General features: G+C 37.7%; 1 non-coding gene across 1 annotated transcript; it reads left to right on the forward strand.

Annotated features, from left to right (window-relative positions):
- The first annotated feature begins 6,382 nt into the window (after positions 1–6,382).
- Positions 6,383–6,489, forward strand: LOC121211979 (small nucleolar RNA R71). Its single transcript, XR_005907192.1, has one exon. It is a non-coding gene; the product is annotated as a small nucleolar RNA R71 (small nucleolar RNA).
- The last annotated feature ends 17,466 nt before the right edge of the window (positions 6,490–23,955 follow it).

Here is a 23,955-nt window from a genome sequence, read left to right on the forward strand (position 1 = left end):
GACATGCATAATTAAGCAAGTTCTAGAATAACAGTTCAATACTGACGCACTCAAAGCAATAATAAAAGTGAGCATGAAAGGACGAATAGATGCTCAAAAGGCTCAAAAATCTCACAAAAAAATTATGGCTTTTTGATGTTTGGACTCGTGAATTCTAATTCAAAGTAATACTTTGACTTGGGGAAACAACCTATAATTTAATTTCTTAAAAATCAACTTGTCATGCTTGATTCTCTAATGTCTTAAAGTTTAAAAAAAAATCAATGCATAAATCCCTATGTTTTAATTCAAAACCTATCAATCAAAATCATAAATCAATTAAAATTTATCCTAAATATGATATGAGAGTTTTTCATGAGAACAAGGTGATTATTCAGGGATTTTTCTAATAGTGAAATAAATACCCCCACACTTAAGATGTACATTGCCTTCAATGTACAAAGATAGATGTTAGAGAAAAAATAAGATAGGTAGAGAAGTGAAACTTCCTGTATGATGAATTCCTCAAACTAGAGTTTTGGAGAGTGATTGGTTTGAAAGTGGAGGAGGATACTCTGGCAGTCGTAGAGGTTCATTAGGCCATAAGTCCTGCGCGAAAAGAATATTATACCTAGTGGTAGCTATGGTTGTGGTCGAGCAGGACATGGAAGTCGTGGAGAACCTTTCCCGGTGGAGCTTTAGTTCCTATGTGATGATCAGCTCAAGAGCTCTATATAATTGGGATAAAATCAAGAACTTTTTAGGGGATATTAGGAAGGATAAGTACTCAAAAAGAAATAGCCGAAGTTAATAAGGAAAAATAAAATATCTAAAGTCTAATAAAAATAATAGAAATAGTTTCAATCATTAGTAAAAACATAAAATAATAAATAAATATTTCTAGATATATTCATTGCTGGATGGTTACGAGGTGGGACTGACGATGAGATAGGAAGGTGCTGACAAATCTACTGTAGAGTAGCATCAATATTGTCAAATCGTTGAAAACACTAAAGCTTGAATCGGGTGAGGTGCTCAGAAATGTCAACATATGAAGCTGCCACATGAACTGGACGAGAGGGTAGTGGTGGCTGAGAATAGGGATCAGGGAGTGGAGAAGGGGAGATTTCGGCTAGGATTTTTTTTTTTGAAGGAAGAAAAAATGAACAGTGATTTGCTTATATAGGGGAGGCCCACACGGCCTAGGGCCACGCCCGTGCACGTATGAGGGTGAGCTCGTGTGTTTCAAATTTTTAGGTCGTGACTGGTTATCCTCCCACACCCGTGTGTCTTGGGTGTCTGTGGTACACGGCCATATCGCACGGCCGTGCCTAGCTTTGTTCGTTCTTCCCCGCCCATGTTAAGGTACCACGCCCGTGTATTGTTGTCCACGGCTTAGCGGCACGAGCGTGTCTCATGCCTGTGTCGAAGAAACAGAATCGAGCCTTATCCCTGGCATGCCCGTGTTCCTCTATCAAGTTCACCCATGGCCATGTCGCATGGCCGTGGGGATTTATCGCATCTCGTGTTTTGGAGAAATCATTTACTCTATTTTTACACGGTCGTATTGCACGGTCGTGTTTCCCTCCTGGTTGGTACACACAGCCTTAAGCACGATCGTGTTACAGGCCGTGTGGTGCTGGGAATCTATGCTTCAAATACTCTGTTATTGACCTAAAGTTTTAAAATTTTAAATTTAAAATAATTTAAAATGGTTAGTACTCGGGTTGCCTCCCGAGAAGCGCTTGTTTATAGGCTAAGCTCGACTGTTACCTTGTTAGTATACTAAGGACAGTTTGTGGAGTCGTAGCTCCTCTCCATCGACTTTAAAATCCTCACCATTATAAAGTTTGAGACGTTGTCCGTTTACTTCGAAAGTACCATATGATGGGTGACTTACCTCTATCGTGCCATATGGATGAACAGATTGAATTACGAAGGGTCCTGACCATCGTGATTTTAGTTTCCCGAGAAACAATTTGAATCTTGAGTTGTATAGTAAGACAAGATCTCCAACTTCAAATTGTTTCCGTTGCTTTAAATGAACATCATGGCGCTGCTTTGTTGCTTCCTTGTATAGGCGTGAATTTTCATATGCATTGGCTCACCATTCATCTAGCTCGTTCAGCTGCATCAACCTGTTTTTTCTTGCAAGTTCAGGATCAAGGTTTAGAAATTTAATAGCCCCAAAAGCTTTATGCTCTAGTTCGAAAGGGAGATGAAAAATTTTGCCATAAAGTAGTCTGTAAGGTGATGTCCCTATAGGAGTCTTAAAAGCGGTTTTGTAAGCCCATAAGGCATTGTCTATTTTTATTGCCCAGTCTTTTCTGTTTGATTCTACCGTTTTTTCAAGGATCCGTTTGAGTTCTTGGTTTGCTACTTCAGCTTGTCCATTAGTTTTAGGATGGTATGGGGTGGCCGTTCTATGATGAACTCCGTATTTCTTAAGGGTTTTTCCAAATTGGTATTACAAAAATGAGTGCCCCTATTACTGATAATTGCTCTAGGTGTTCCGAATCTTGAAAAGAAACGTACTACCACTCTAGCATTATTAGTAGGTAGAGCTTGAGCTTCTACCCATTTGGACATGTAGTCAACTGCTACTAAGATATATTTATTTCCAAATGAACTGGGGAATGGACCCATGAAATCGATACCCCACACGTCAAATATTTCACAAGAAAGCATATAGTTGAGGCATTTCATCACGTTTAGATATGTTACCTGTCCATTGGCATTTGTCACATAAAGTAACATACCTGCTGGCGTCTTTGAATAACGAAGGCCAATAAAAACCTGATTCAAGTATTTTGTGTGCGGTCTTTGTTCCACTATAGTGTCCTCCGGTTGCCCCTGAGTGGCAGTGTTCCAATATTTTTGATATTTCTGATCCTGTAATGCATCTTCTAATAACTTGATCTACACATTTGTGAAACAAAAATGGATCGTCCCAAAAGTAGTTTTTTACATCATTAAAGAATCGCTTCTTTTGCTGGTGTGTTAACCCTTTTGGGATAATGTTAGCAGCTAAAAATTTCACGATGTCTGCAAACCAAGGTACCTCAGAGTTAGATATAGCGAAAAATTGTTCTTCAGGGAATGAATCATTAATTTCCATTTCATCTAGTTCTCTGGTATTGGTTTTCTCGAGCCTAGACAGATGATTAGCCGTTAGATTTTCAGCTCCTTTCTTGTCCTGAATTTCCAAGTCAAATTCCTACAAAAGGAGAATCCATCAGATGAGTCAAGGTTTTGTATCGGTTTTAGTTAAAAGATAGCGAAGGGCAGAATGGTCAGTGTAAACAACAACTTTAGACAATATGAGATATGACCGAAACTTATCAAAAGCAAAAACCACAGCTAGCAACTCTTTTTCCGTAGTAGTATAGTTTTCTTGTGCAGCCGTTAAGGTTTTGCTGGCGTAATAGATAGGTTGAAAATGCTTGTCTCTTCGCTATCCCAGTACTGCACCTACTGCAAAATCACTTGCATCACACATTAGTTCAAATGGCAGGTTCCAATTAGATGCAATTATAATTAGAGCATTAATTAATTTATCCTTTAAAGTATTAAATGCTTCTAAACATTCCTGATCGTAGTTAAAAGGTATATCTTTTTCTAGCAATTTAGTTAAAGGCTTAGCTATTTTAGAAAAATCCTTAATGAATCTTCTATAAAAACCAGCATGTCCCAAAAAGCTTCTAATAGCCTTAACTGAACTAGGAGGTGGTAATTTCTCGATTGTTTCTACTTTAGATTTATCCACCTCAATCCCTTTACTAGAAATTTTATGCCCTAGTACAATACCTTCTTGAACCATGAAGTGACATTTCTCCTAGTTAAGCACAAGGTTTGTTTCTTCACATCTTATTAAAACTCGTTTTAAATTTTTAAGGCAGAGATGGAAAGAGTTACCGAATACTGAAAAATCATCCATGAAGACTTCCATGATATCTTCTATGAGTTCGTCGAATATAGCTATCATACAGCACTGAAAAGTAGTAGGGGCATTACATAATCCAAAAGAAATTCTACGATAAGCGAACGTACCATATGAGCATGTGAATGTCTTCTTTTCTTGATCTTCAGGAGCTATTGGGATTTGGAAGTAACCAGAGAGTCCATCCAGGAAGCAGTAATACATGTGTCCGGATAATCTTTCTAACATTTGCTCAATGAATGGCAAGGGGAAATGATCCTTTCTTGTGGCGTCATTCAGTTTCCAATAGTCTATGCAAACTCTCCACCCTGTAACCGTTCTTGTTGGGATTAATTCATTCTTCTCGTTGGTTACAACCATTATGCCTCCTTTCTTGGGGACAACCTGCACTGGACTTACCCAAGAATTGTCAGAAATAAGATAAATAATTCCAGCATCTAGAAGTTTAAGTACCTTGGCTTTTACAACTTCCTTCATGTTGGGGTTCAGACGTCTTTGAGCTTGCACACATGGTTTGTATTCATCTTCCATCAAAATTTTATGGGTGCAAAAAGAAGGACTGATTCCTTTGATGTCAGAAATTTTCCATGCTATGGCCTTCTTATGTTCTTTTAATACTTGGATTAATTCCTCTTTCTCCTTGGGTTGCAAATTAGAAGCAATAATAACTGGTAATGTAGAATTATTTCCAAGGAATGCATATTCTAAATGATTTGGTAATTGTTTAAGTTCCAGTTTGGGAGGCTCCTCAATCGAGGGTTTTTGCCTAAGTTCATTGTTGATCTTAATACCCTTATATTGTACTTGTTTTGACGGATGGTTATTAGGTTCCTCACCTATCTCCTCGTCTTGAACTGGACATGGTTCTGTCGTCTCCTCTTGTACAATTTCCTGAAAAAAGTCTTGAGTAATATGATCAATAGAGTCAATGAAATAACATGAATCATCTTGTTCCTTAGAGAATCTCATAGCATCATAAATTTTAAAGATCATTTCCTCGTCACCTATTCTAGGTACCAATTTACCATCACCTACGTCAATCACGGCTCTAGCAGTGGCTAGGAATGGGCGCCCTAAAATGAAGGGTACTTCCACATCTTCATCCATGTCAAGCACAACAAAATCAATAGGGAATATAAATTTATCTATTTTTACGAGTACGTCTTCTATAATACCCCTGGGATATTTAACAAATCTATCGGCTAATTGAATACTCATCCTAGTGGGTTTAGGTTCCCCAAGACCAAGCTGTTTTAACATTTTATAGGGCATCAAATTAATACTAGCGCCTAAATCAGCTAGTGCTTTTCCAATATTCAGATTACCAATTAAGCAAGGGATAGTAAAACTTCCTGGATCTTTTAGTTTGGTTGGCAGCTTATTTTGGAGTATAGCGGAGCACTCCTCGTTGAGTTCTACCGTAGATAAGTCTTCAAACTTCCTTTTATTTGTTAAAAGCTACTTTAAAAATTTTGCGTATGTAGACATCTGCGAGATAGCTTCAACAAAAGCTAAGTTGATATATAATTGCTTAAAAAGTTCAAGAAACTTACCGAATTATGTGTCAATGCGGTCTTTTTTTAATTTTGCTGGATATGGAACTGATGGTGTATATTCCTCTGGCACTGGTTTGTCACTATTTTCAGGTTTCTCTTCCCTCCTTTCGCTTTCTATGACTTCTTGTGCTAACTTCTTTTCAGATTCCGTTAACACTTTCCCACTCTTAGTGTAACCGCTTTGACATGCTCTCTTGATTTGGTATTACTAAATAATTTTTCTGGTGGTCTTTCCGAGATTAGTTTAGAAAGCTGGCTTATCTGAGTTTCTAGTCCTTGGATAGATGCTTGTTGATTCTTAAGTGCTGTCTCGGTATTTTGGAAACGGGTTTCTGACATTGATATAAATTTTGAGAGCATCTCCTCAAGGTTCGGTTTCTTCTCTTGTTGATAAGGTGGATGTTGAAAACCTTGAGGATTTTGTGGCTTTTGATTCCCTTGACCTCCCTAGGAAAAATTTGGGTGGTTCCTCCAACCTGCATTATAGGTATTACTGTATGGGTTATTTTGAGGTCTAAAGTTATTGTTACCCATATAGTTGACATGTTCCTCTTCGGTTGTGGGATTGAAGGATTGATATTTTGTATGCACACCTCCTCCGTTTGAGTTACTCCTCATTATTGGATGTACCTGCGTAGAACCAAGAAAACTATCAATCTTTTTATTGAGAAGTTCTACCTGATTAGAGAGCATGGTGATTGAATCGATGTTATAAACGTCGACTGTTTTTGTTGGCTTAGTCCTCATGACTTGCCACTGATAGTTGTTCACTGACATCTCCTCTATGAATTCGTAGGCATCTTCTGGTGTTTTATTGTTGATAGTTTCGCCAGCAGCAGCGTCAATCATTTGTCTTGTCGAGGGATTCACACCATTGTAGAACGTTTGAACTTGTAACCATAGAGGTAACCCATGGTGAGGGCACCTTCTCAATAGATCCTTGTATCTCTCCCATGCATCGTAAAGTGTTTCTAAGTCCATCTGCACAAAAGAAGAGATATCATTGCGTAATTTAGCCGTTTTAGCCGGCGAAAAATATTTTAGTAAAAATTTCTTCATCATTTACTCTCAAGTAGTGATAGACCCTCGTGGTAACGAGTTTAACCACTGTTTAGCTTTGTTTCTTAGTGAGAAGGGAAATAACTGAAGACGGATGTCATCATCAGAAACGCCATTGATTTTGAATGTATCGTAAAATTCCAGGAAATTTTCTAAGTGAGTGTTGGGATCTTCATCCTGCAAGCCATCAAACTGAACAAGCTGTTGTATCATCTGAATAGTGTTAGGTTTTAATTCAAAATTATTCGCAGCAATAGCAGGTCTAGCTATACTTGATTCAGATCCTGTTAAAGAGGGTTTAGCATAGTCATACATAGTACGTGGAGTAGGATTTTGATTAGCTGCAATTGCGAGAGGCAGCTGATTGTCTTGGTTTTCAGCCATCTCGTCGGTTGGAGGTCGAATATTGTCTTCTTGTTCATTTTCTGTGTATCGTAAACTACGCCTTATTTCTCTTTGATTTCTACGAACTGTTCGATCGATTTCTTCGTCAAAAAATGAAGGTCCTGACGGGTTTCTTCTAGTCATAAACTATAAAAACCTGCCAAGAGAAAGAAAAAGTAAATTAATAAATAAGAAAATAAAATAAAATTGCAAGAAAAATAAATGGCTAAAGTAATAAAAATTTAGTGTTCCTAATATTTCAGTTCCCCGGCAACGACGCCAAAAACTTGATCACAGTGATTCGTAACAAGTAATAAATATTTATAATGAAGATCAAACCTAGACTAACTATTATCATGACGAAAAGGCAAGCGCACCTATCAAACAATAGTATAGTAATAGCAAGACCGGGATATCGTACCCAAGGGAACCAAAAGTACTAGTAAAAACTATCTTTTTATTATCTAGCCTAGGAATAAAAGGGTTTGTTTTAATTAACTAATTATTTAAACTAAGAACGCACAGAGAAAAGAATTGGGGAATTGCTTTTGGGAAAATCGATTGACTTGAGACAATACCTAAGGAAAAATCCACCTAGACTTTACTTGTTATTTTGGGTCCGGATCGGACGATATTCATTCAACTTGTTTCGTAGAGATCCGTAAGTTATGTTATTATCCCTATTCAAGACTAATAACGTCTAATCCCTAGATTGAATAACCGAGACTTTTCTCTAATTAACGCTCTAGGGTTGCATTAACTCGATCTATGGATCCCCTTATTAGGTTTCACCCTAATCCGGCAAAATCTTGTCACCCTATTTCTAGGCGCGCAATCAACTCTGCTTAATTATGACAAATGTACTCTTAGACAGGGTCTATTCCTCCTCTGAATAAGAGCGTGTCTTCAATCAATATCCTGGCATATCAAAACAAGAATTAAGAACACATAATTAAGAACAACTTAAATACTTATCATAGGATTCAGAAAATAATAACAAGATTCGTCTTAGGTTTCATTCCCCTTAGGTATTTAGGGGATTTAGTTCATAACTAAATAAGAAAACATCTCAGAAGAATAAAGAATACAAAATATAAAGAAAACCCAAAACTCCTGAAGGGAAATTGAGGAGAGATCTTCAGTCTTGTTGATGAATCCGACTTCTGAGATGGATCAATCGGCTTCCTTGGGGTAATTCCTTACCCTCTTCTCCGTCTCTCTTTTTCTTCTCCTCTAGTGCGTATTTATAGGCTTTGGAATGCCTCGAAACCCTCCAAAGTGGCCTTTTCTGAATTGGACTTAACTTGGGCTCAGCAGGGACACGCCTGTGTGACGTGATTACCAGGCCGTGTTTGATCCGTTAAATTGTACACGGCCGTGTGGGTCAATGGCCAGGCCATGTGAATTGTGAAAGCCTTGGTCGACACCTTTGAAAGACACGGGCATGTGAGCTGCCCGTGTGGCAAGGCTTAAGCTGTGTCATCTTCTCGATTTGATCCGTTTTGTCCTTTTTTAGCTCGTTTTTGGTTCTTTTTGACTTTTGGTGCTCTCCTGAGTACAAAACATGAAATTAAAGCATTAGGAGCATCGAATTCACCAATTCTAATGAGAAATCATCTATAAAATGCATTAAACGTGGGGTAAAAATATGTATAATTTACGGTTTATCAGGGCATTTGTTAAATCGAAGGGCATGACAAGGAACTCATAGTGCCCATACCTTGTCCTAAATGCGGTTTTCGGTACATCTTTCTTCTTTACTCTGAGCTGGTAATAACCGGACCTCAAGTCTATCTTGGAAAACGCGGTGGCTCCTTTCAATTGGTCAAACAGATCGTCTATCCTTGGCAAGGGATACTTGTTCTTTACAGTTACTTTTTTAAGCTGTCTATAGTCTATACATAACCTTATTGACCCATCTTTCTTTTTCACAAAAAGTACCAGAGCGCCCCACAGAGAAAAGCTTGATCTCGCAAAACCTTTATTGGTTAATTCTTGTAGCTTAACTTTCAACTCCTTTAACTCCGTCGGAGCCATCCTATACGAAGCAATTGAGATGGGTGCCATGCCAGTGACTAATTCAATTCCAAATTCAACTTCCCTCAACGGAGGCAATCCGGGTAATTCCTCTGGAAACAGATCTGAGAACTCACATACCACTGGTACTGACTTGATCTTCAATTTAGAAATTTGGGTTTCAACACAAAGGCAAGGTAAGCTTCTCACGCTTTTCTCAAATATCTCTCTACAGTCATAGACAATATTACTATAGGTGAATTGTCTAATTCTAAAACATCCCTTACCTGAGACCGTTGCCGGAGCAAGCATGAGGCATTACCAGACTTATCTTACTTGTTTGGGGCATAAAAAAATTTACTTTAAAAAAATTTAATTCGCTCACATTCATCCAATAAATCCCTAAAAAGGGCCCTCGATGCCCTAAAACATACAATTGGAACAGTTCGGGACCAAATCGGGAACATTAAAAATTTTTCGATTACTTACACAAATCAAAACAATTTATTTCACTATTCATAATAAAATTGTCCATCTGTGTAACAGCCACTAAATTAATTATAACTTGAGTTACGAAACTCAAAATTTAAATCTGTAAATTTTCCCTGAAACTAGACTCATATATCTTCTTACCATAAATTTTCCAAAATTTTTGGTTTGGCCAATTAGTAAAGTTTATTCATTAAATATTCCCCTGTTTCGCAGTTCAGCAGACCTTACCTCTCTTCAGTAAAAGTCAATTATCTCATTATACAGAAATCGGGTAATGTTTTTGTTTGTTTCTAATGAAAATAGACTCACTAAGAAATCTAAAAATATAAACTTTTGCTTATAATTGTTTTTTTTACAATTTCTAGTGATTTTCCAAAGTTGGAATAGGGGATCACTAACTCACTTTGAACCAGTCTTACAGAAATTTAAATATCTCATAATATTGCTCTGTTTCTTTCCTATAAAAATAGACTCAGTAAGATTTAATTCTATATCTCATTCACCATTTAATTCCATTTCTAAAATTTTTAGTGATTTTTCAAAACCACGTCACTGCTACTGTTTCCTAACTGGTCCATGGCCAACTCTTACTCTTTCGTAGTTTCTTTGCATCAAACCTCATTTAGGCATACATAATACCAAAACATGTTCTTAATTAGCTATATCATAAGATAATCATTACCAAGTATTCACATGCCATTCTTTAATCATATCATAAGGACATACAAACAAAACAGCCAAGTCCCTATACATGCTATAACTTAAAAGTATTTCTAGTCATAAAATACCGAGATAACTCGTTGATAGTGTGAGGCGATCTCCGACGTCCTTATGATTTTTCGAGTTGGCTTTACGATAGTATAAAAAAAGAGAGAAAATAAAGGGAGTAAGCATAAAGCTTAGTAAGTTTGCATGTAAATAAAACCTTTCGAACATGGACTTATCTTACCTTCCCTTTGGTACACTCTTTGAATTTTCCGTTGAACCATTTGGAATACTAAGGATACACGGGTACCTTTCCTTTTTAAACTTACCATTTCCATGTCTTGACATGGTCTTACGTGGTATCCTTGCCTTATGAACTCACCATTGCCATACCTTGGCATGGTCTTACATGGGATCTTTGCCTTATAGTAGTTTATCAATGCCATGTCTTGACATGGTCTTACATGATTTCCTTGCCTTGTAAAACTTACCAATGTCATGCCTTGGCATGGTCTTACTTGGTATCCTTAAACCCTAATTTCATGACATTTGTATCTTACACATTCCTAAGGTTCAACCGGAACTTTTAAGTATCATTTCTCCATCAATTCTTACTTGAATCATCAAGGAATAAATTTGCAAAATAAATTATAGATGCTGAAAAATAACATCATTAATTATAAATAATAAAACATTGCATTTATTTACCGCAAACTTACCTCGATACAAAATACGATCAAATATTTTGATTTAGTCCTCAACCTTTTTCTTTCCTCTATCTAACCCCGAATTTCGTTCTTCTTGATCTCTAATAGCAAATTTAACTTATTTAATATTCACATTTATCAAAATAGTCCTTAACTCTAATTTTGGTAAAATTATGATTTTGCCCCTAAACTTTTACATATTTACACTTTTTCCCCAAGGCTCGGAATGAAACTTTATCCCTAATTCTTATGTTTTATGACATGTTGAACATTTATTTACCTACAACAACTTCAAATTCCCACTCCAACATGTACTTATGACCATTAGGTATTTTTACCGATTATGTCGTTTTACTATCGCTCAGCTCAAGTCATTTACCATAATTTCAAGCTTCATATTCTACCATAAAACATCAAAATAAACACATTTCACCTATGAGTATTTTTCCAAATATAAACCCTAGGTTAAATTATTGCTAGAATAAGCTAAATCAAGTTATCGGGACTTAAAAAACGTAAAGAACATTAAAAACAGGGCTTGGAATCATTTACTATGAAGCTTGAAAGCTTGACAAAACCCTAGCTATGAAGAACCCTTGAAATTTTAGCCTAATGAAGAGGATGGGCACATTTTGCCATCTTTTTCCCCTTTTAATCTTTTAATTACCAAATGACTAAAATACCCTTAATTAAAACTTTAGTTATTTTTATCTATGTATGCCCATTTTTGTCCATGAAAACCTAATGGTCTAATTACCATTTAAGGACCTCTACTTCAATTATACTCTTCAATTTAATCCTTTAGCATATAAAACTCATATTTATCAACTTTTGCAATTAAACCCTAGTAGGCAAATTAAGCATGCTATTTATAAAATTTTCCATTGATACTCTAACACTTGCATCTAATCACTCGGTAAATTATAAAAATTAATCGGAACAAACTTTTCTATCTCAGATTCACGGTTTCGTAACCACTGTTCCGTTTAGTCCTGTGACAGCCCAAAGTTGACCCTAGTCGGGAAGTGGTTTCGGGACCGCTAAACCGAGTCACCGAAATGTTGAATGTGATATTTATTGTCTAGAATATGTAATTATGAATGTGTGAAAATTTCAAGCTTCGATTTAGTCGATTGCATGTGAATTTAGTCAATAGGACTTATGTGAGAAAATTTTAAAATGTGATAGGTCAATGTGTGAGGACCTATTAGTGCATGTGGACAAAGGGGGGACTTGCATGTCAAATTTCCCCCCCTAATGAGTAGTGGCCGGCCATGACAAGGAATGATGGGCAAAACATGTCATGAAACATGTTTTGTTAATGGAAGAATAAAATAAGGAGTATGGGTAATAAAGAAATGGAAACAAAAGAAAAAAAAAATGTGTGGTTGCCCCCCATTGCCGTGAGCTAAAGAGAAGAAAGGAGAAAAATTTGTGTTCATCCTTTCTCACCTTCATTTAGCCTAAATTAGAAAGAAAAACAAAGAAAAAAATTTCTCATCCTTTGGTTCATCCTTGGCCAAAAATTTTAAGGAGGAAAGAAGAAGAAAGGTGAAGAGATTCGGCCATGCATGTAGCTAGGCTAAGGTATGTTTGATGATGTTCCATGAGATGCATGCATGTTTTAGTTGTTAGCTTGAGTTCTACCTAGCCCATGGTCTAAATCTTGCTATGTGATGGAAATGGCACTTGACCATGGATGCATCATTCTTGGTTGATGTTTGATGTTGTGGTGATGAGGCATGAGGATGAGTTAAGATTCGGCCTAGGTGGAGGTTGTGTTAATGCCATTGCATGCAAAATATGAAGCTTGTTAATGATGCATGTGATGATGGCTTGATGATTCTTGAACCTCCTTTTTAGCATTTTTGTGTGAGCACATATGTGCATTGGTTGCTAAATGGAGAAGAATCGGCTAGCAAGATGTGTGCTAAGGCCGAATGTAACTTTGCATGTTAATGAGCAATGCATGTGTTAAATTGATGAAAAGGGGGAGGATGCTTTACTAGTGTGTATATGTGTGTATTAAGTGTTGAAATCGACCCCAAAAATAGACATGCATATTCGGCCAAGGGGAAAGAAATTAGCTAATATGTTGTGTTGATGCATGATTTTTGCATGTATGAGACTTTAATGTCTAATGTATAAATATGGGCTAAGTGCCTTGTGTTCATCTTTTTGATGCCTAAATGATGAAATCAATTTATTTGTTTAATTAAGCTCAAGAGCAAAGGGGAAATAAATCCGATAAAGGAAAGGAAAAAGTGGTCGAATAGCTAGCGGAATCGTTCGACAACACCCGAGGTAAGTTCTTGAGTAAGAGAGCTTAAATTACGATGTGATTAAATCATGTTTTAAGCAAATTAAAATCATGCTCTATGAGTGGCTATTGAGCCGAATGTGCAAGGATGGTGTGTGCCTTGTGTTTGAGTTTTGCTAATGAAAAAGAAATACGAATGTGCCATGAATTATTGTTAGAGGTGCATGATTAATTGAATGCTGTCCGGGCTAAGTCCCGAAGGCTTTGTGCTAAGTGAATATATCCGGACTAAGATGCGAAGGCATTTGTGCGAGATACAAATTCCGGGTTAAGCCCCGAAGGCATTTGTGCGAGATACAAATTCCGGGTTAAGCCCCGAAGGCCTTTGTGCGAGATACTAAATCCGGGTTAAGTCCCGAAGGCATTCGTGCGAGTTGTTAAATCCGGGTTATGTCCCGAAGGCATTGTGTGAGTTACTAAAACCGGGCTATGTCCCGAAGGCATTTGAACGAGGAGCTATATCCGGTTAAATCTCGAAGGTACGTGATTTGGTAATGAATGAGCTTGTTGTAAAATTCCAGCGAATACTCGAAAAACATCCCAATATGGGGATATGTTACGTATGTGTTGAATTTAATCGAGCCCTTACAAATAAATGTTCGCTCAGTTGATAAACGAGCTACCGGCCTTCGGCTAAGTTAGTTTATTGTGTATGTACATAAGGGTTGTTAATGTTGTGAAGCAAGTTTGATATCGGTAAATTGCGTATTATGAAATATTCCGTTTAGCTAAATGTGTGCTATTCTTTGTGTATGCTGGAATTCCTTGCTCAAAACTTACTAAGCATAAATTGCTTACTCGTTACATTGCTCCTCTGTTTTATAGATTTTTGGTTCTCCAGCTATCGGACTCGGGATCTTGAAGTCGAAGTCGCCCACACTATCAAAGGCTCTTTTGGGTACTATTTTGGTTGAATTTTGATATGGCATGTATAGGACTACCCATTGTTGTCTTTCGAGTACTTTATGAAATGTATAAGTGTACAGCCATGCGAAAATGGCTTGTAGAAGTGGAGTATGGCATTAGACCATTCGTGTTTATGAATGTATAAATGGTTTCATGATGTAACTATAGTTGGAATGGAAGTGTTGAGCAAATGATCAGCCATTGGAATGGCTAAGTATGATCATATGTGGGCATATGTATGACAAGGCCCTAGTTGGTCCATGAAACCCCGAAAATAGGTAAGGTTTACTTTGAAAACAGAGGCTGACAGCAGCAGTGGTGTGTATTGGAAAAATCACAAGAATTCGTAGGAGTGGAATTAAATAGTGAATAAATTATGTAATTGAACCTTGATGAATCTACTTTCATATGAAAGTAACGAAACAATCATATGAACAGTACAGTAAGAGATATTCAGGTTCTTGTGGGACAGGGCCAGAACAGTTTCTGGATTCCCTGTTCCGACTTTGGAAATTCACTATAAATTGACCAGAGATAATTAGGAGTCATACCATATATGTATGGATTCCTCTCTGAGTCTAGTTTCCATAGAAACAAACGGCATCAGTATTGAAGCTCTGTGCAGAGAGATATCCAAGTCGTAATGAGCAAAGGTCAGTGTAGTCGACCCCTGTAACATGGGAGACTTTGACTAATAAACTGTACTAATTGGCCCGACCAAAAATTCTAGAAAAAAATACATAGATGGGGACATGAGTCTAGTTTCAGGGAAAAATCACAAAACTGATTTTCGAGTTGTGAAAATCAAGATATTATTTTTGAAGCGACTAGTACTCAGACTGGGCAGTGTCTGGAAAAATTTTTCAAAGTTTGTTAACATCTCGTGTCCGACTCCGGTGTCGGTCTCGGGTTCGGGTGTTACATTTTATTGGTATCAGAGCTACGGTTTAGTCGATTCTAGGACTACCGTAATGTGATGGGTCTAGCTATACATGCCATTTTATGTGATTACTTGATAGTGTGGTGATTTCTGACAATTGTAAATGTGTTTAGTTATAGTAATGGATCCCGATCGTGACCGAGAGGTAGCTGATGATCTTGAGAGTGTAGCGCCTGCTCCCGCACAAGGGACAGTGCCGGCAAACTCTCAACCTAATGCTAGTAATCCGAATGATGAAGCTAGACAAGCATTCTATAGCGTGATGAATGATTGGTTCAACCAATACATTCGAACTAATATGGCTGTTCCACAACCTCCATTCCCGACAAATACTACCCCCGCACCTACAATACCACCTGATACGAGTCACAAAAGCCCAAATTCTTGAAGGCGAGGCCCAATAAGCAAATTCCCAGCCCAATCAAGAAATCCATCCATACTTAGTTGAAAATCAGGCCAAATTGTCAAAGTGGCCCAAGTTGTAAAGTTTTATTTTTATTTATTTATTTATTTATTTTACTTAGTTTAAATTTTTATATTAAGTCCAAGAGTCTCAAATAAAAGACCCTTGGCCGAATTTCCATATTAAAATAATTAGGAGTTTTTTTTTTTAGTTTTAGTTTTAGTGTTCTAATTAAATTAGGAAAACATTTGAAAGGCCTATTTATATGGCTTGGCTAGCCACCCTACATTACATTACAATTACATTGAAAATTTCAGATTTGATTTGAGTGAAAATTCTCTTTGAGTTCTTCAAGGATTTTCTCTTGAGTTTTCTTTAGAAGTTGTTTTAACAATCTTTTTGATTGTGGGAGCCATCTTCAACCTTCTTCTTGCCATTGATATTCTTTGGAGGGGAGATTAAAGCCGTTTGAAGGGAGTTGTGAGATCTTTCAAGATTTCAAGGCTTCTTAGGACTTATCTTTTAATTTCTTACTGTCAATTCTTTCTTTATTTCTACTTATGCTGAATCATTATCTAATCTATTTTCTGTTCTTATTGTGTTTTCAGCATTTTTCTATCTTAAGGAATCAGCCCAAAAATCCCCAATTTCTAGGGTTTTTCCATACTCTTTTTGGGTGAAATTAGATTGTCGAAATTTGGGGAAAACTATCTTGGTGTTCAATTGGGCAGAATCACAATCTCCTTGAGGGTTTCAAGAACCCTAACACTTATTTCTATTCTCAATTTGATTCTTTGCTGATTTGGGGATTTTATTTCAGATCTGAAATTCAAAAATCTAATCTTTTAATTTTCTGTTTCGTTTCAGATCTAATTGTTTAGGGTTTTCGTAGGAGTTTCCCGTGACTTGGCAACTCGATCTTGGTCCGCGCGCAACCCCGTATCATTTGGTATCAGATTTTGGGCGTTTTGGGTGTTCTTGGTTGATTTCTAAACTGATCTCTATTTTTTAAATTACAAACAGCAGTTTTACCCAGAAAAATTTTTGAAAAAAAATTCATTTGAGTGGGTAAACGTTTTTTGATTGATCTAAAATTTTACATACATATTTTTGGCACTGTTATTGAATATACAAAAATATTTCCCGCAAAAAAATAAGTCGAAAAAGTCAAAAAATTGAAAAAATACGAAATCCAATAAAAAATTAAAAAAATATTCAGCGGGTTGAATTTGGTGCCCAAATTTTCCAAATCAAAAATTCAATATTTGAAGACATTCCAGATTTAATTTTGTGATTTTTGAGATCGGGAACACCTCGAACGAAGTTGTCAAGTTACTCCGCAGTTTTTCGGGTTTTCTGTTTTCAGCAATTTTTATTGATTCTTAGCTGTAGGTTTTCATTTGTTTGCTTTTTATTATCCTTTTAAAATATCTAACACCTTCTTGTTTCTTGTGTTAGTAGGATTTAAACGTGTGCACAATCCTTCCTCGGTGCAACACGAATCACTTGGTGTTTCGTCAGTTTTGGCATCCTAGTGCAAATTAGGATTCTTTGGTAGTTTGGTTCACACTCTCTAATTGGTTGATATAAACTCTGATAAAGAACTCACAAGATTGAATTCGACCTCATTGAGAATTTGATTTTTCTTTTTGAGTGATTAATGGTGAGGTTTGCTAACTTTTATTTTTGAGTGTTGAGTGTTTATTTTTTACAGGTTTGAAGATGTCTAAAGGTGATAATAATGATGCACTTATGAAAGTCCAACAACAGTTAGACGGACATACTGCTGCAATCACACAAATAAATGCTACACTTCAAGCATTGAATACTACTTTGAATGAGGTACGAGTGAATCAAAAACATCAATATCGAGATCCAATTAAGGAAGATAGGGATAACCAGTCCCATAGGTGCAACCCTCAACGTGTCCCTAGAATGGATGATGATTGTCATGATCATGGACAATCATCTTTGGCAAAACCAAAGAGCGAGCAGCAACGAGAACATCTCTTTCATACTCGCTGCCACGTACAAGGTAAGCTTTGTAGAGTTATTATTGATGGTGAAAGTTGCTCGAACATAGCCAGCACGACGATGGTGGAAAAGCTTTGCTTAACCACTACCAAGCATCCACAACCTTATCAACTACAAGGGCTTAGCAACGAAGGCCAATTTAGGGTCACTCAACAAGTTCGCATCGCCTTTTCTATCGGTAAATATCAAGACGAAGTCGTGTGCGACGTAGTACCTATTCAAGCCTGCCATTTATTGCTAGAAGAACCATGGCAACTGGATCGAAAAGTCACTCACGATGGTCGTACCAATAGGTATTCTTTCAAGCATCAAGGAAAGAAACTTACCTTAGTGCCGCTCACTCCGGAACAAGTCCATGAGGACCAAATCAAACTGAGAAATTCTGTTAAAACAAGTGAGGAAAAAGAAAAAAAGAATGAAAAAGAGCAAAAAGAGATTGAGAGTGAAAAGGAATGTGAAACAGAAAAGAAATTTGAAAAAGAAGTTGAAGAAAGAAGAGAAAATGAGTTAGAAAAAGAAACAAAAGAAAAAGACGAGGAAAGGCTAGTGAGAAATGTTTCCATTAACCAAGATATGAATTTTTCTTGTGTTGCTACTTTTCAGGTTCCTGAAAGATCGAAAGATAACTTTCAACTTCAATACCTCTCAAATGAAAGACGCTTTCATACGATCAACTTAGGCAAAGATGAAATCACACTACATGATCTCGAAGGTAAGCGAGGTAAGGAAATTTTAGAAACCGAGTCCAGTGCAGATTTGAAAATTATTGATAAAACTTTTGGTGACTTAGTTCTTAAAAGATCCCCTCATTTTGATCCGATTAATTGTTACTCTTCGATTGTGGTTGATAAAGTCATTACGAAAAGAAGCGTGATTTGTTATTCTCTTGATTTACCTTGTGTAAAATCCTCGAATTTGTCCAAATCTGTTTTGGAGAATAAGGTAACGAAATTTTCCAAATTTGTTTTCAATTTATATTCGTGCCTTAAACAGTTTATGTGGTTGTACATGAAGTTTGAGTTCCATTTGACAAAGGTTAACTCAACAACGGAGATTCGACTACACTATGCCCCCGATGAGCGAAGGTTTGTTTTAAATGAAAAAGGTAAAATCGACCCTTATTCTTCTGCTTATCGAGGTAAGATGCTTGAAACCTTTGAAACACTTTTGTACTCCTCGGATAGTGATAAAGATCGTGTTGATGAACACTTAGATCGAAACGTGCTTGACTGTCCTATTTTATTTATTGATGATCTATCTGTTTTGATGGTTGATAAAAAGATTCTTGTTTTTGATAATGCATGTGTGAGTGAATCTATAGACCGTCGATTAATGCATGGTATGATTATGCAACTCTGTGAACCATGTGAATCTTTTCAAATACCTACTTGTGACGATTATGTTTACCATTTGATTTATTACTCGCAATTTATTCATGGTTTGTGGGAACAATGTGAGACGACTGAATGCCTTAAAACATGTCCATCTTTGTTTCAAATATTTGACGAGGCAGTGGTGAGTAAATTAGATTGTTTGCATGGTAATCTGAATCTGTCCATTCACATGCGTTATACCTATTCTATTATGCTTATAATTGGACTACAAGCTTGTTTGTGTTGCTATTTACTATTTCATGGCTATTCTTTTCAGTGGACTCAATTGCCATTACTCCCGTTCGATAGAGGAAAGTCGAGTTCATTTGATTTTTCAGATTCGAGGACGAATCTTTTTGAGGAAGGGGGGAATGATACGAGTCACAAAAGCCCAAATTCTTGAAGGCGAGGCCCAATAAGCAAATTCCCAGCCCAATCAAGAAATCCATCCATACTTAGTTGAAAATCAGGCCAAATTGTCAAAGTGGCCCAAGTTGTAAAGTTTTATTTTTATTTATTTATTTATTTATTTTACTTAGTTTAAATTTTTATATTCAGTCCAAGAGTCCCAAATAAAAGACCCTTGGCCGAATTTCCATATTAAAATAATTAGGAGTTTTTTTTTTAGTTTTAGTTTTAGTGTTCTAATTAAATTAGGAAAACATTTGAAAGGCCTATTTATATGGCTTGGCCAGCCACCCTACATTACATTACAATTACATTGAAAATTTCAGATTTGATTTGAGTGAAAATTCTCTTTGAGTTCTTCAAGGATTTTCTCTTGAGTTTTCTTTAGAAGTTGTTTTAACAATCTTTTTGATTGTGGGAGCCATCTTCAACCTTCTTCTTGCCATTGATATTCTTTGGAGGGGAGATTAAAGCCGTTTGAAGGGAGTTGTGAGATCTTTCAAGATTTCAAGGCTTCTTAGGACTTATCTTTTAATTTCTTACTGTCAATTCTTTCTTTATTTCTACTTATGCTGAATCATTATCTAATCTATTTTCTGTTCTTATTGTGTTTTCAGCATTTTTCTATCTTAAGGAATCAGCCCAAAAATCCCCAATTTCTAGGGTTTTTCCATACTCTTTTTGGGTGAAATTAGATTGTCGAAATTTGGGGAAAACTATCTTGGTGTTCAATTGGGCAGAATCACAATCTCCTTGAGGGTTTCAAGAACCCTAACACTTATTTCTATTCTCAATTTGATTCTTTGCTGATTTGGGGATTTTATTTCAGATCTGAAAATTCAAAAATCTAATCTTTTAATTTTCTGTTTCGTTTCAGATCTAATTGTTTAGGGTTTTCGTAGGAGTTTCCCGTGACTTGGCAACTCGATCTTGGTCCGCGCGCAACCCCGTATCACCACCGGTAACTGACCAATTAAGGTCAAATAAGCCCCCAGTTGACAGAATTCGAAAACATGGGGCTACTGAATTTAAGGCTACGGATAGCGATGATGCCGAGCAAGCTGAACTTTGGCTGGACAACACTATCCGGGTACTCGATGAGCTATCTTGTACACCCGATGAATGCCTAAAGTGTGCTATCTCCTTGCTACGTGATTCTGCCTACTATTGGTGGAGTACTCTGACTTCCGTTGTGCCCCGAGAGCAAGTAACTTGGGAGTTTTTCCAAACTGAGTTTCGGAAAAAGTATATCAGTCAGAGATTTGTTGATCAAAAACGGAAGGAATTCCTTGAGCTTAAGCAAGGCTCCATGTCGGTTACTGATTACGAGTGAAAATTTGTTAGACTTACCAAATACACTCGGGAATGTGTTTCGTCCGAAGCTATTATGTGTAAACGCTTCGAGGATGGGCTGAATGAAGATATAAAAATGTTCATTGGCGTTCTTGAAATACGAGAGTTCGTGGTACTTGTTGAACGAGCTTGTAAAGCCGAAGAGCTTAGAAAAGAAAAGCAAAGAGTTGATGAGGGAACTGGAGAGTTTCGTAAAAGATCCTCGGGAAGGTTTCTTCAACAAGCATCGAAGAGATTTCGAGATGATGCGGGACAGTTTAGAGGCACTTCGGGCCTTTTTAGACGAGATCGTGATCGACCCCTTGTGGGTACACGAGGCACTTCAGTCGCCAGTGTTGGGAATGAACGTCGAGACAGAACGAAATGCCGATATTGCGGTAAATGGCATTCGGGGAGTTGTAGATTCCCTGACCGCTCCTGTTACAAATGCGGATCAGTTGACCACTTCATTAAAGATTGCCCGAGGTTGTCGGAACAGAATGTAAATCAGAATGGGAGACCGGGTGCTACCACTACTCGGGGTAGACCATCTGGAAATGCGGGCAATGCTGGTGGTGGTCAGAGAGGATCTAGAGATGATATAACCAGATCCGAAGCTCGTGCGCCTGCTAGAGCTTATGCTATACGTGCCCGCGAGGATACTTCTTCGCCTGATGTTATTACCGGTACATTCACTCTCTTTGATACTAAAGTAATTGCTTTGATTGACCCCGGTTCTACTCATTCTTACATATGTGAAACCTTAGCCTCCAGTAAGACTTTACCTATTGAGTCTACTGAGTTCGTAATTCTGGTGTCAAATCCCTTGGGTCGTTACGTGCTTGTCGACAAAGTGTGTAAGAAATGTCCCCTGGAAATTCGAGGTTCCTGTTTCCCGGTGAACTTGATGCTTTTGCCGTTTGATGAATTTGATGTTATCCTTGGTTTGGATTGGTTGACCGCGCATGATGCGGTTGTGAACTGCAAGAGCAAGACTATTGATTTGAGGTGCGCAAATAACGAAGTAATCCGAGTTGAATCTGCAGACTTGGAGGGGATGCCAGCTGTAATATCAGCAATGTTGGCACAGAAATATGTAAGAAGAGGGTGCGAAGCATACTTTGCGTATGTACTTGATGACAAAGAATTAGAAAAGAAACCCGAATCTGTGCCGGTGGTTTGTGAATACCCGGATGTTTTTCTGAAAGAATTGCCGGGTTTACCACCTGTTCGGGAGATAGAGTTTGGTATTGAGCTTGCACCTAGGACTACGCCGATTTCGATAGCCCCATATCGTATGGCACCAACCGAGTTAAAAGAGTTAAAAGCTCAGTTGCAAGAATTGACGGATAGAGGTTTTGCGCGACCAAGCTTCTCACCTTGGGGTGCACCAGTATTGTTCGTGAAAAAGAAGGACGGAACCATGAGGTTGTGTATTGACTATCGTCAACTGAATAAAGTGACGATAAAGAATAAATATTCGTTGCCGCGCATCGATGATTTGTTCGACCAACTGAAGGGAGCCACAGTGTTCTCAAAAATAGATTTGAGATCGGGCTATTATCAGTTGCGAATTCGAGAATCGGACATACCAAAAACTGCCTTCAGAACGAGATATGGTCACTATGAATTCTTAGTGATGCCGTTTGGGCTTACTAATGCCCCTGCGGTATTTATGGATTTGATGAATCGAATCTTCAGACCATATTTGGATCGGTTCGTAGTTGTGTTCATTGATGACATTTTGGTCTATTCAAGAGATGAGACCGAACATGCTGAGCATCTGAGGCTAGTGCTGCAAATTTTGCGGGAGAAGCAGTTATATGCTAAGTTCAGCAAGTGTGAGTTCTGGTTAAGAGAGGTTACCTTCTTGGGTCATGTGGTATCCGCGTCGGGTATTCGAGTTGACCCGAACAAAATTTCAGCCATACTTGACTGGAAACCTCCGAGAAATATTACTGAGGTTCGGAGCTTTTTGGTGCTCGCCGGTTATTACCGACGATTTGTCAAAGGTTTCTCGATAATAGCCACACCAATGACGAAGCTACTTCAAAAGGACGTTAAGTTCGAATGGACGGAGAAGTGTCAGAAAAGTTTTGATCAACTGAAAACTCACTTGACTGAAGCTCCAATTTTAGTGCAACCCGAATCGGGTAAAGAGTTTGTCATTTATAGTGACGCATCCCTACTTGGGTTGGGTTGCGTATTGATGCAAGACGGTCGAGTTGTGGCCTATGCGTCGAGACAATTGAAGTCACACGAGAGAAATTATCCGACCCATGATCTCGAATTAGCCGCCATCGTATTTGCTTTGAAAATATGGCGACATCATTTGTTTGGTGAGAAGTGCCATGTATTTTCGGATCACAAAAGTCTCAAATATTTGATGACTCAACGAGACTTGAATCTGCGACAAAGACGTTGGCTTGAGTTGTTGAAAGATTACGAGCTTGTCATTGATTACCACCCGGGAAGGGCTAACGTGGTTGCGGACGCCTTAAGCCGGAAGTCATTGTTTGCTTTACGAGCAATGAATGTGCATTTGTTTGTTCTACCAGACAATGTGTTGGTAGCTGAATTAAAAGCTAAACCATTATTAACTCACCAAATTCGTGAAGCCCAGAAAGTCGATGATGAATTGGTTGCAAAACGGGCTAAGTGTGTTCTGAACGAGGAATCGGAGTTTCAAATTGATGATGATGATTGTTTGAGGTTTAGAAATCGTTTGTGTGTTCCAAGGAATTCGGAACTCATTTCGATGATTCTGAACGAAGCCTATTGTAGCCAAATGTCAATTCACCCGGGGAGTATGAAAATGTACAACGATTTGAAACGTCGATTTGGTGGCATGGTATGAAACGAGACATCTCCGACTTTGTTTCGAGATGTTTAATATGTCAACAAGTGAAAGAGGAACATCAAGTGCCTTCAAGATTACTTCAGCCGATCATGATACCCGAGTGGAAATGGGATCGAGTCACAATGGACTTTGTGTCCGGACTGCCATTGTCAACTAGTAAGAAGGATGCAATTTGGGTTGTTGTCGATAGACTGACTAAGTCGGCTCACTTTATCCCCGTGTGTATGGATTTTTCATTGGATAGACTAGCTGAATTGTACGTTTCTCAAATTGTGAGATTACACGGGGTACCTGTTTCTATCGTGTCGGATAGAGATCCGAGATTCACCTCACGATTTTGGAAGAAATTGCAAGAAGCTCTGGGTACCAAGTTGCATTTTAGCACTGCTTTTCACCCCTAAACCGATGGTCAATCCGAGCGGATAATTCAGATACTTGAGGATATGTTGAGATGTTGCATCCTCGAGTTCAGTAGTTCATGGGAACGGTATTTACCTTTGATTGAATTTGCTTACAACAATAGTTTTCAATCAAGTATTAA

Source organism: Gossypium hirsutum, chromosome A12, assembly GCF_007990345.1.
Source record: "Gossypium hirsutum isolate 1008001.06 chromosome A12, Gossypium_hirsutum_v2.1, whole genome shotgun sequence".
Classification (NCBI taxonomy): domain Eukaryota; kingdom Viridiplantae; phylum Streptophyta; class Magnoliopsida; order Malvales; family Malvaceae; genus Gossypium; species Gossypium hirsutum.